A 13,115-nucleotide genomic window follows, 5' to 3' on the forward strand; every position below is an offset into this window, starting at 1 on the left:
AAGGCAGAGCACACAGAGTCCTCTACACCCAACTATCTTAACACAAGCTCTGTTGGTTCTCAGTGAAGACCACAGATCTTCAGCATTGAATGACCTTGACTTTTTTTTTTTTTTTTTTTGAGATGGAGTCGTGCTCTGTGGCCCAGGCTGGAGTGCAGTGGCACAATCTCGGTTCACTGCAACCTCTGCCTCCCGGGTTCAAGCGATTCTCCTGCCTCAGCTTCCCGAGTAGCTGGGATTACAGGTGCCCGCCACCACGCCCAGCTGGTTTTTGTATTTTTAGTAGAGACGTGTTTCACCATGTTGGTCGGGCTGGTCTCGATCTCCTGACCTCGTGATCCACCCGCCTCGGCCTCCCAAAGTGCTGGGATTACAGACATAAGCCACCGTGCCCAGACCTTTGACTTTTTTTTTAAGCCTAGGCTTGAAGGCCATGCTGCCAGTCGGGTTGTAGTCACCACTCACAGCTCAAGATGCTCACCTGCCCCAACTTCCTGTGGCAGTAGTAGAGACTGTGCCTGCAGTGGTGTGCGAAGGGGGAAGAGGGGTCTCATTCTCTGTGCCTGAGCCGCTGCACAGAGGTTGTACAGCTGGTGGGAGGGCATTTCACTCTTTATTTGCAGAGCTGAAGACAGTTTTCGCACCTGTTGAGAGCAAAATTACTTTTCACAGTCCCCAAGCAGGCAGCTCTTGGACTCTGAAAGTACAATGCTTTCATTTGTCCTAGTTTTGCCTTCTCGGTTCACTGAACTCTCCTCTTTCCCAGGAGCAGCACTCTGTAAGGGCCAAACTTCTGGGGAACTGCGTCATTCCTGGGTCCAGCCAGCTCTGTGCCACTGCAGCCCTCCAAGCTGGCACTGGCCAATGTCAGCGGCAGCTCTTGAGATGCAGAGATAGGGGAACTGAAGTTCACAGGGCTGGAGTCAGTCCCCTGATACCTGCATTTTCCCAGTGGCATCCTGACACAACCACTTGCATCTTGGTGGAATGTGAGTAGCACAGTATAAGTCCCCAGTCTGGTGCTATGCTCTCAAGAGTTCTTGAAATCAACAACCATGCTAGTGTCAAGGTTTATGAGAACAAAGGAGCTCTCCCACAGTTCAGACTCTGGCAGTCCACAGGAGAAATGTAGGCTGCGGAAACATTTCCCACGTACCCATCCTCAGCAATGCTGAGTCCCTCCAGGTTCCTAGCAGCTCTCTGCTGAGTTGGCCTCTTGCTTCCTTTTCCTTCGGTTCCTCAGGTTTTCTCCGTGAGTTCTCAGTTAGGTTCTAGTGTTCTTTCCTTGATATTCTGTTTGAGGTAAAATTACCAGTTCACAATATTTATTGTTCTTTCTAAGGAGAATTGGCATCCAATGTCACTAGTTTACCATCTTGAGCCCCTTTTCTTTTTTAAATATTTTATCTACATGTATGTTTTCACAACTACCATGCAATGTAACAATTATTTGATGTCAAGTTGTACAGATGTGCTATAATTTTTGTTACAGTTGTTACTGAATAATCTGATTTTGTTTCCTTTTTTGCACATTATTTAAAATATTAGATAGTGGATGAGATACTATCTCACACCAGTTATAAAGGTTATTATTAAAAAGTTCAAAGGTAACAGATGCTGCTGCCAGGCATGGTGGTTCACACCTGTAATCCCAACACTTTGGGAGGCCGAGGCAGGTAGATCATAAGGTCAGGAGATTGAGATCATCCTGGCCAACATGGTGAAACCCCATCTCTACTAAAAATACAAAAATCAGCTGGGCGTGGTGGTGCACACCTGTAGTCCCAGCTACTAGGGAGGCTGAGGCAGGAGAATCACTTGAACTCTGGAGGCGGAGGTTGCAGTGAGCCACCAAGATCATGCCACTGGTTGCACTCCAGCCTGACACTCCAGCATGGCAACAGAGTGAGACTTCGTCTCAAAAAAAAAAAAAAAAAAAAAGAGCTGGTGTGGTGGCTTATGCCTGTAATCTCAGCACTTTGGGAGGCTGAGGTGGGCAGATCACCTGAGGTCGGGATTTCAAGACCAGCCTGGCCAGCATGGTGAAACCCCGTCTGTACTAAAAATACAAAATTAGCCAGGCATGGTGGCAGGCACCTGTAATTTCGGTTACTCAGGAGGCTGAGGCAGGAGAATTGCTTGAACCTGGGAGGCAGAGGATGCGGTGAGCCAAGATTGTGTCATTGCACTCCAGCCTGGGCAACAAGAGTGAAATTCGGTCTCAAAAAAACAAAAAGGTAACAGATGCTGCAAAGGTTGTGGTGGAAGTGGAATGCTTGTACACTGCTGATGGGAATGTAAATTAGTCCAGACATTGTGGAAAGCACTGTGGTGATTTCTCAAAGAACTACAAACAGAAGCACCATTTGACTGAGCAATTTCATTATTGGGTACATAACCAAAGAAATATAAATTATTTTATCATAAAGACACATGTATACACATATTCATTGCACCATTATTCGCAACAGCAATATCATGGAATCAACCTAAATGTGCATCAACAGAAGACCAGATAAAGGGGTACATAGAACACCAGATAATGTGGTACATACACCATGGAATACTACATAACCATAAAGAAGAATGAGATCCAGTAATTTGCAACAACATGAGCTGCAGATCATTATGATAAGTGAAATAAGCCAGGAAAGAAATGCAAACATTACATGTTCTCAATTATTTGTGGAAGCTAAAAATTAAACTCATGGAAATAGAGTAGAAGGATGGTTACTACAGGCTGGGGAGGGTGGTGGTGGGGGTTGGGAAGAAGCGGGGATGGTTAATGAATACAAAAAGTAGTTAGAACAAATGAAAAAGACCTAGTATTTGATAACACAACAAGGTGACTATAGTCAATAATAATTCAATTGTACATTTTATTATATCTAAGAGTATAATTGGATTATTTGTAACACAAAGAATAAATGCTTGAGAGGATGGATACTTCATTCCCCATGATATAATTATATATTGCATGTCTGTATCGACATCTCATGTATCCCATAAATATACACACAAATATATATTTTAAAATATTTTTGGCCAGGTGCAGTGGCTCACGCTTGTAACTCCAGCACTTTGGGAGGCCAAGGCAGGCAGATTATGAGGTCAGGAGTTAGAAACCATCCTGACTAACACGGTGAAACCCCATCTCTACTAAAAATACAAAAAATTAGCCGGGCATGGTGGCACGCACCTATAATCCCAGCTACTTGGGAGGCTGAGGCAGGAGAATCCCTTGAACCTGGGAGACGGAGGTTGCAGTGAGCAGAGATCATGCCACTGCACTCCAGCCTGGGCAACTCTGTCTCAAAAAAGAAAAAATTATGAGGAATCATAATAATATTTTCATTGTTACAGCTACAAAATTTCTACAAATTTAACAATACAGATTTTTATATTTCCTTTAACATTTTACCAAAATATGGAGTTAATAATTGAAAATGAAAGACAAAATAATGGCTGGAGCCTTGTGATGGGTACTCATGAATTTTTGTATAATTTCCATATCTTTGTTTACATTTTTAATTTCCATAATGAGTTGTAAATAAAAAATTTAAGTTATTTTTAATAAAAACCTTCAAACACTGAACATTAGCCATGTTACATAATTTAAAAAATAGGCAGATATCTTCTCATAAATTGTAGTAATAAATTTAGAGATTAGTATCAGATTTGGGTATTGAGATTGGTTTTGAAGAAGTGACAAATGTGCAGCTTTTGCATTAGCAATAGGCTACTCTAACTGTAGAGACGGGTGCCATCAACCAACTTTATATTAGATTGCATCTCTGAATATTTTTAATTAATTAATTTTAATGATTTTTTAATTTAAAAATTTAATTAATTTTTAATTTTTAAAATGAATTGTTTTAAATCTACGATGATATAACTTGTTTCTAACCATCTGTGAGTTACAGTAGTCTTCTGTGAATGACTTCACTTTTCTAGTCTAGTAAAACCAGATGGTTCCTGTTCATAAATACTCCTTACAAACTGTTTTCTTTTTGCTTACGTAACCTCTATAATGTTTTTGGTTGCACTTGTGTCCTTTTGTGATATTTAAAGTATCTTCTTCTTTCTTTAATATTTATTAAATCAGCAGAAATAACTTTGGTGTTAAAAGTCTGTTACTTGGATTTCTTAAAGTCAGAAACTATTTTAATACTTTTGGCATGTTTATTTTTGATAGGCTTTAATGGGATATAATTTATATAACACAATGACATTGTAATTGTACAATATCAATGTATTTATTTATTTATTTATTTATTTAAGACAGAGTCTTGCTCTGTTGCCCAGTCTGGAGTGCAGTGGTGGGATCTTGGCTCACTGTAACTTCTGCCTCCTGGGTTCAAGCAATTCTCCTGCCTCAACCTCCCGAGTAGCTGGGACTACAGGCATGCGTTACTACGTCAGCCTAATTTTTTTGTACTTTTAGTACAGATGGAAGTCTCATCATGTTGGTCAGGCTGGTCTAAAAATCTTGGTCTCAAATGATCCACCCGCCTCAGCCTCCCAAAGTGCTGGGATTACAGGCATGAGCCACCGCACCCAGCCTGTTTTTAATATTTTAACAGAGTTACATACTAATAATCACAACTAACTTTAAAATATGTTCATCATCTCAGAGTAAAATCTATCTTGTTTTCATTCACTCTCCACCATCACCCAGGCCTTAGACATCTATTAATTTATTTTCTATCAATGAGCTTTTTATGGACTCTTTTTATATATGGAATTATACATTACATAATCTTTTTGAAACCTAGTTTGTTTCACTTAGTTTACTATTTTTGAGGTTTATTTCCAATGTAGCATGGATTATTGCTTAATTCCCTTTGAATGCTGAGGATTTTATTGCATAAATATGACACATATTTTTTCACTAGCTGGTGGACATTTGGATGGTATTCCCCTTTGGCTCTTATAAACGTTGCTGCTGTGAACATTCACATGCAAGTCTTTGTGTGACTTAGGTTTTCATTTCCTTTGCATACATATGTGGAGAAAAATTTCTGGGCCATGTGGCAATTCTGTGTTTAAAATTTTGAAGAACTGCCAAATTGTTTTACAAAATGACTATATTATTTTACCTTTCCAGCTGCAATGCATAGAAATTCCATACTTTCCAGATTTGCTGACACTTGTTATTTTCTCTTTGTCGTAGCCAATATAGTGTGTTCATTGTTATCTCATTGTCATTTGATTTTTATTTTCCTAGTAGGAAATTATATTGAGCATATTTTTATGTTCATATTAGCAATTTGCCTATCTTCTTTGGTAAAACATATATTCAAGTCCCTTGACCATTTTTAATTGGTAATTTGTCCTTTTATTTGACATATAAGAGTTTTGTTTTGGTTTTGTTTATATTCCGGATACTAGAGCCTAAGAAGATATATAATTTGAAATATTTTCTCTCATTATGCAGCTTAGATTATATATTCTTCTTGGTGTTTGAAAAAAATGTTTCTCAATTTGATGAAGTTTATCAGTTTCTTCTTGATTATGCTTTTTTGTGGTATTATTTAAGAAATCCTTAGTTGCCAGGGAGCGGTTGCCATAGAGCTGAGCAGTTGTCCGCGTGCTCAGGTGGAAGTCCCGGATTGAGGTGCCACCATTTTTGCTGCCCGGACATGGAACCAGAGGCTGAGAGAGTCAGAGACACTATCTGCTTCCGTCCGTCGCACAGACCCTGTGGGAGCCTCTGCCACTATGGGTGATCAAGAGGATCTGGTGGCTGGGCGCGGTGGCTCATGCCTGTAATCCCACCACTTTGGGAGGCCAAAACGGGCGGATCACGAGGTCAGGAGACCATCCTGGCTAACACGGTGAAACCCCGTCTCTACTAAAAATACAAAAAATTAGCCGGGAGCGGTGGTGGGTGCCTGTAGTCCCAACTGCTCGGGATGCTGAGGCAGGAGAATGGCGTGTACCTGGGAGGCAGGGCTTGCAGTGAGCCGGCGCCACTGCACTCCAGCCTGGGCGACAGGGCGAGACTCCGTCTCCAAAAAAAAAAAAAAAAAAAAAAAAAAAGAGGATCTGCTACCAGGCAAAGCAGGCCAGCAGGCTGAGCAATACAACGTGCTTTGGAAGTGAACCCGCAGTATCTTCCAAGAAATAGTGTAGTCAATGAAGAAAGTAGCAGGGATGGATGTGGAGATGACAGTTGAAGAAAAAAACCTCCTATCTGTTTCATATAACAATGTGATTGAAGCTAGAAGAGCCTTCTGGAGAATAATCAGCATTGAACAGAAAGAAGAAAACAAGGGAGAAGACAAGCTAAAAATGATTTGGGAATATCAGCAAATGGTTGAGACTGAGCTAAATTTAATCTGTTGTCACTTTCTGTATGTACTGGACAAAACCTCATTCCAGCAGCTAACACTGGCGAGTCCAAGGTTTTCTATTATAAAATGAAAAGGGACTACCACAGGTATCTGGCAGAATTTGCCACAGGAAATGACAGGAAGGAGGCTGTGGAGAACAGCCTAGTGGGTTATAAAGCTGCTAGTGATATTGCTATGACAGAACTTCCACCTGCGCATCCTATTCGCTTAAGTCTTGCTCTCAATTTTTCCTTATTCTACTACGAAATTCTTTGTTTTTCTGTTTGTTTGTTTGTTTGTTTGTGTGTTTTGTTTTGTTTTGAGAGGGAGTCTTGCTCTTTCACCCAGGCTGGAGTGCAGTGGCACTATCTCAGCTCACTGCAAGCTCCGCCTCCCGGGTTCACGCCATTCTCTTGCCTCAGCCTCCCGAGTAGCTGGGACTACTGGCGCCCACCACCGCTCCCGGCTAATTTTTTGTATTTTTAGTAGAGACAGGGTTTCACCGTGTTAGCCAGGATGGTCTCGATCTCCTGACCTCGTGATCCACCCGCCTCAGCCTCCCAAAGTGCTCTACTATGAAATTCTTAAGTCCCCTGACCGTGCCTGCAGGTTGGCAAAAGCAGCTTTTGATGATGCAATTGCAGAACTGGATACGCTGAGTGAAGGAAGCTATAATGACACTATGGACTTCAGGCATGCAGGGTGATGGTGAAGAACAGAATAAAGAAGCGCTGCAGGACGTGGAAGATGAAAATCAGTGAGACATAAAAGCCAACAAGAGAAATCATCCCTGACCCCCCCACTCTTCCCCATCCCACCCACCCCTTGGAAAGTCCCCATTGTCACTAAGAACCACCAAATCTGACTTTTACATTTGGCCTCAGAATTTAGGTTCCTACCCTGTTGTTTTTTGTGGGATTTGTGTGTGTGTGTGTGTGTGTGTTTTGTTTGTTTTTTTAACAGTTTTCAAAAGTTCTTGAAGTCAAGAAGTGAATTTCTGTGGATTTTACTGGTCCCAGCTTTTAGTTTCTTTAAGACACTAACAGGACCGCAGAGGCTTTTTCAGCATTACTGTATTGTCTCCGTGCCAGATGTGGCAAGATTACCATTAGAAATGGAAATTACGTTTGAAAGCCATTAGACTTCTAGGTGATGCAAGCATCTAAGGGAGATGTTAATCACACTATAGAGGCATTAAGTGGTATCATTTTTCAGTTTTTCTAATTGTTTGAACCGTATTTTATACCAAATGTTTCAAAGTAATTGGGTGTTAGCTTGAGATGGTTAAACGTTGTTTGCGGAGGGAGGAGTTGTAATGGTTTTGCTGTAAAAAGTGTTTCAAACTCTGCTGAAATATTACTAGAAAGCATGGTGCTGGTAACAGTTCAACAATCGTGGCTGCTCATTCTTGCCTACTTTTACTTCACTCCTCCCCTCTGCTAGCTCAATCTCTTTTGTTCAGTATATGTAACTGGATATCAGTATACTACTGGATATCTGACTGGAGCCACAGACACAGAATCTGTATCGTTCTTACTGAAACACAGTATGGAATTAACATTAAATAAAACAAACCTAAATGTAAAAAACAAACAAAAGAAATTAATACAAGATTATAAAAATTTACTTCTATGTTTCTTGTGAGAAATTTGTCATTTTAGCTCTTACATTTAGCCTTACAGCTTACATTAAGTACTTCTGTATGTTTGATTTGAGATAGGGGTCTAACTTTTTATTTTAAATGTTTATAGCCAATGTTCTTAGAAAAATTCCCAGAAAAGATGTTTCTTCCACATTTAAATTTTTTGGAACTTTTGTGAATATTAATTTGCCATAAATCAATGTGTTTTTTAATGGATTTTTTTTTTGAGATGGTCATTTTTTTTTTTTTGATACGGTCGCTCTGTTGCCCAGGCTGGAGTGCAATGGTGTAATTGCGGTTCACTGCAACCTCTGACTCCCGGGTTCAAGCGATTCTCCTGCCTCAGCCTTCCGAGTAGCTGGGATTACAAACATATGCCACCACACCTGGCTAATTTTTTTGTATTTGTAGTAGAGATGGCATTTCACTATGTTGGCCAGGCTGGTCTTGAACTCCTGACCCCAGTGATCCACCTGCCTCGGCCTCCGAGAGTGCTGGGATTTCAGACATGAGCCACCGTGCCCAGCTGGATCTTCAAATATATTCTATTAATTATGTGAATCTATCTTTGATAATAAGAATTTATATCAAAAAGTATAAATTGTTTTTAAAGACTTTTGTGTATTTGGTATTCTGTGCACATTTATATTGTTTTTTAAAATCATTTTTTAGAGACAGGGTCTCACTCTGCCACTCAGGCTGGAGTGAGGTGGATCAATCAAAGCTCACTGTTACCTCAAACTCCTGTGCTCAAGCAATTCCACCACCTCAGCCTCCCAAGTAGGTGGGACTATACGCATGCACTACCATATCCAGCTAATTTTATTTTTTTTATCATTGTAGACACAGTACCTTCCTATGTTGCCCAGGCTCTTTTTCAACTACAGGCCTCAAGCAGTCCTCCAACCTCAGCCTCCCAAAGCCGCCAAGCCCAGCTTATCTATATTTGTTTTTTGGAAGAACTTGTCAATTTCCACTAGAACTAGTTAAAAATTTGAAGAGATTTTATTGAATCTGTAGATCTGTGAGATATTATAATCTTAAAATTGGTAATTGATTATTTAATGTATGTTAATGTATTCAGTTCTATGATTTTTCTGAATTAAGAAATCGAGTGTAATACATTTGTACTTCTTTTTAAAACTTTGTTAATATTTCTGTTTATTGCTATTATAAATGATTTTTTTCTTTATTTCATTTTCATTGATTTATTTCATCTATAACTGCAACTTAATTTTGTTTTCTGATCTTTCATTTTGTGACATTAATTAACTTTATAGTTTTAGGGATATTTTATTGAACCCCTTATATATTTTTATATAGAAAATTATATCATCTGCAAAAAAAGACAGTTTTGTTATTTTTCAATCTGGAGAATTTTTTTCATTTTTGTCATATATTTTGTTGTATAATAACTCTAGTGTTGTGAGTTAGAAAGTATAAATTTCAGTTTTTGAAAGTTTTTTAAACAATTGATATTATTTATTAAATGTTCATTGAATTTGACACATAAGATATCAGGCTGTAAACTTTTCTTTGTGGAAATATTTTTAATTAATACTTTACTTGTTACATGATTATATATACATATATTAATATCTACTTTCTTTTTTATTTTTAATTGTTACAGATACATAATAGTTGTATATCTTTATGTAATACATGTGATAGTCTGATACAAGCATATAATATGTAATAATCAAATCAGGGGAATTAGAATATGCATCACCTAAAACATACTTCATTTATTTTTGTTACAGACATTCTCTGGGAAGCATATTTTGTTTCTTAATTTTACTTTCATAATTTGTGACTACCAATTTATTCCTATTTTGTGGCATTCTATGTGTAATAAACGTTTAGGTAAGTAACATAAAAATAGAAATAATAATATAGAATAAGTCTTTTGTCCAATAAATAACCCAAAGATTGCTTTGTTGTAAGATGAAGAACATAACTGTATTTTTATCCTTAATGCTTATACTTATTATTTGAGGCAATAAAAATCTCAATCAAATCCAAATTAGTAAAACTGACATGTAACTTTGGCTTTTATCAAGAGGGCAGATTGAATTGGCCCCATAAATTTCATAAAAATTTTTTAAAGACAGGAAATTAATTTTAATAATAATAAATGCAAAACAATATTGTATTTGAATAATATGGAAAAGATAATTTGATAAATTACAGAGGTTACTACCTAGCATAGATGAATATATGAAGAAACTAATATATGTAATTTATCTTTAATAAAGATGAAAATTCCGCCTTTTTCAACAACATTGATGAACCATGAAGACATTATGTTAAGTGAAATAAGTCAGATACAGAAAGACAAGTACTGCATGATTTCACATTTATGTGAAATCTTTAAAAACTCAAACTCATAGAAACAAGAATAATGATTACTATAGGCTAGGATGTGGGAGGAAATGACAAGGTATCAGTCTAAAGATACATACTTACAGCTATAAAATAAATAAATGCTGAGAATGCAACATACAGACTGGTGACTATAGTTAATAATACTGTATACTTAAAATTTTTTCAAAATCAAATCTCAAGTAATCTTACCACTCATATCCACTCACACACAGACACACAAAGTAACTATGTAAAGTGATAAATATGTTAACTAGCTTAACCGAGGTAATTAAAAAATATATAAACATGTCTCAAAACATCATATTCTACATCCTAAATATATATACTTTTAGTTTGTCAATTATACCTCAATAAATGTAAAAAAAAGTTAAAGGTAACAAGTACTATCTAGCCACGGGTAAACTCCACTTAAAACCTTTTTCAACATCTTCTGGATTAAATAAAAAATCTAAATCCAACTACGTTTTTGATATCAGGGAAGTGCTGTGAGAAATAATAGTAATTGTAGAAAAAAAATCTGAATTAAGGTAAATAACCCATATTAGCTTTCTATGATATAAAACAGTAATTCTGGCTATATATTCATTGGAGTGTTTCTGAAATTTGTGCATAATACATATACAATACATACATAATAGTAAAAAGTAATCACACTTCACAAATTACTACAATATGATGTATTGGGAAGGAGGTCTTCTACATCAAGAGACTTGAGATTTCACACGAGATGATGTTTTATGTCATAGACTATGCCACATTTTACTAATGTATGCAACTGTTGCTATTTATGCTTTTCAGGAAAATAATATATATATTTTAAACATTTAATACAATTAAAATTGTCAAGAAGTTAAAACAATCCATATTATGCTAAATATAGTTGAAGAAAAATATAAATTCCCAGGACCAGAAGTAAATGAAGGGAATAATCCCAGTGGAGTAGTCAACCTAAGAAGCACGTGCTCTATTCAGACAGGACTAATCACAAGAACGTCAGATTCATGTGGGTTGTTCAACTTCCAACAAGGCAAATGGAATCAGCGAAGAAATATACAGACTGGTGACATTCCAAGTATGATATCTTCCATATGTGAAAACTAAGTTATGCATTATGTTGCACATAATTAGATAAACCACCAAGATGAAGGGTCGAAAGAAATTATATGGTACATAAACATCAGATATTTAGCTTATGTTTAAATACTTGTCAATACAATGGAAAAACAGCCAAAGTAATGGGCAAAGAAAAAAAACGATAAGCTTCTCAAGTCATATCTGAAAAAAAAAGCAAATTGAAAGTAAGCTATTACAAATGTGGTGAAACAGTGTGATGTACAACATATGGGTTACATATTAAAATACACTGAGCTGACGAGAGGCCGATAAAATCGAATACTAAGCAAAATTGATATAGTTACATATTTTACAGAAGGCAAGTTAATAGAGAATGAAATTATTCATATATGAAGATTGGATTGAGAAGAAATGAATATCTAATTCCTTTACTAGACTATATAAACAAAAAATATTTAAAGAATTGGTGATTAAATAGTTTCTAAAACTGAAAATCTTTAAATCCTTTAAAAGTTTACAAGTGTAATGTGTCAAAAAGAGATGAAAAAATCTTAAGTGAAGTAATAGTTTGGCTAGCATGATTAGTGCTGCAATAAACAGCCTCTTTGACATACTGATTTTATTTCCTTTTGAAATACATTGATTGAAATTGCCAGTATTGAAACTGCTGAATCATAGGGTAGTTCTATTTTTAAGTTTTAGAAGAATCTCCATACTGTTTTTGCTAAAACAGGATAATAACCTGTCATTTGCAGCAACATGGATGTACCTGGAGGACATTATGTTAATTAAAATATGCCAAGCATAGAAAGACAAACATCAGATGATATCATTTTTATGTAAAATTTAAAGCTGATCTCATGGAAGCAGAGTAAAATGGTGGTTACCAGAGGCTGGAAATGATGTGGAGAGGAAGGGATGAGAACAGGTTTGCCAATGAATGCAACTTACCATTTAACAGAAAGAATAGGCTGGGCGAGGTGGCTCACACCTATAATCCTAGCACTTTGGGAGGCCGAGGCAGGTGGATCACTTGAGGCCAGGAGTTCGAGACCAGCCTGGCCAACATGGTGAAACCCCATCTCTACTAAAAATACAAAAATTAGCTGGTCATGGTGGTAAATGCCTGTAATCCCAGCTACATGGAAGGCTGCGAGACAAGAATTGCTTGAACCCAGGAGGCGGAGGTTGCCGTGAGTCGAGATTGCACAACTGCACTCCAGCCTCAGTAACAAGGCGAGACTCTGTCTCAAAAATAAATAAATAAATAAATTTTTGTGTTATATTACACAGTAGCTTGACTATAACTAATAACAATATATTATTACATGGGTTAAGTTAGCTAGAAGAGAGAATTTTGTGTGTTATCAGCACAGAGAAATAACAAATGTTGAAAACAATGGATATGTTAATTATTTTAGTTATATCATTATACAATGAATAAATGCACTGAAATATCACACTGTATCTATAAATGTGTACAATTATATGTCAATTTTAAATAAAATAAACCTTAATTTTAAAAAGGTCAAACTTCATAACACCAACATGAAAAAAAAAGCTCATAAAAGCAGTGAGAGCAAAATGTCTCACTTCATATAAAACCAGAAAACAGAAAAAAAGTTAATAAAATATTAATAAAAGTTTCTACATGGCATAGAAAACCATTAACAGAGTGA

General features: G+C 36.8%; 1 pseudogene; it reads left to right on the top strand.

The window, feature by feature from the left end:
• The first annotated feature begins 6,036 nt into the window (after positions 1 to 6,036).
• Positions 6,037 to 7,961, top strand: LOC750695 (14-3-3 protein epsilon-like; annotated as a pseudogene).
• The last annotated feature ends 5,154 nt before the right edge of the window (positions 7,962 to 13,115 follow it).

The sequence above is a fragment of the Pan troglodytes genome, chromosome 6, assembly GCF_028858775.2.
Source record: "Pan troglodytes isolate AG18354 chromosome 6, NHGRI_mPanTro3-v2.0_pri, whole genome shotgun sequence".
Classification (NCBI taxonomy): Eukaryota; Metazoa; Chordata; class Mammalia; order Primates; family Hominidae; genus Pan; species Pan troglodytes.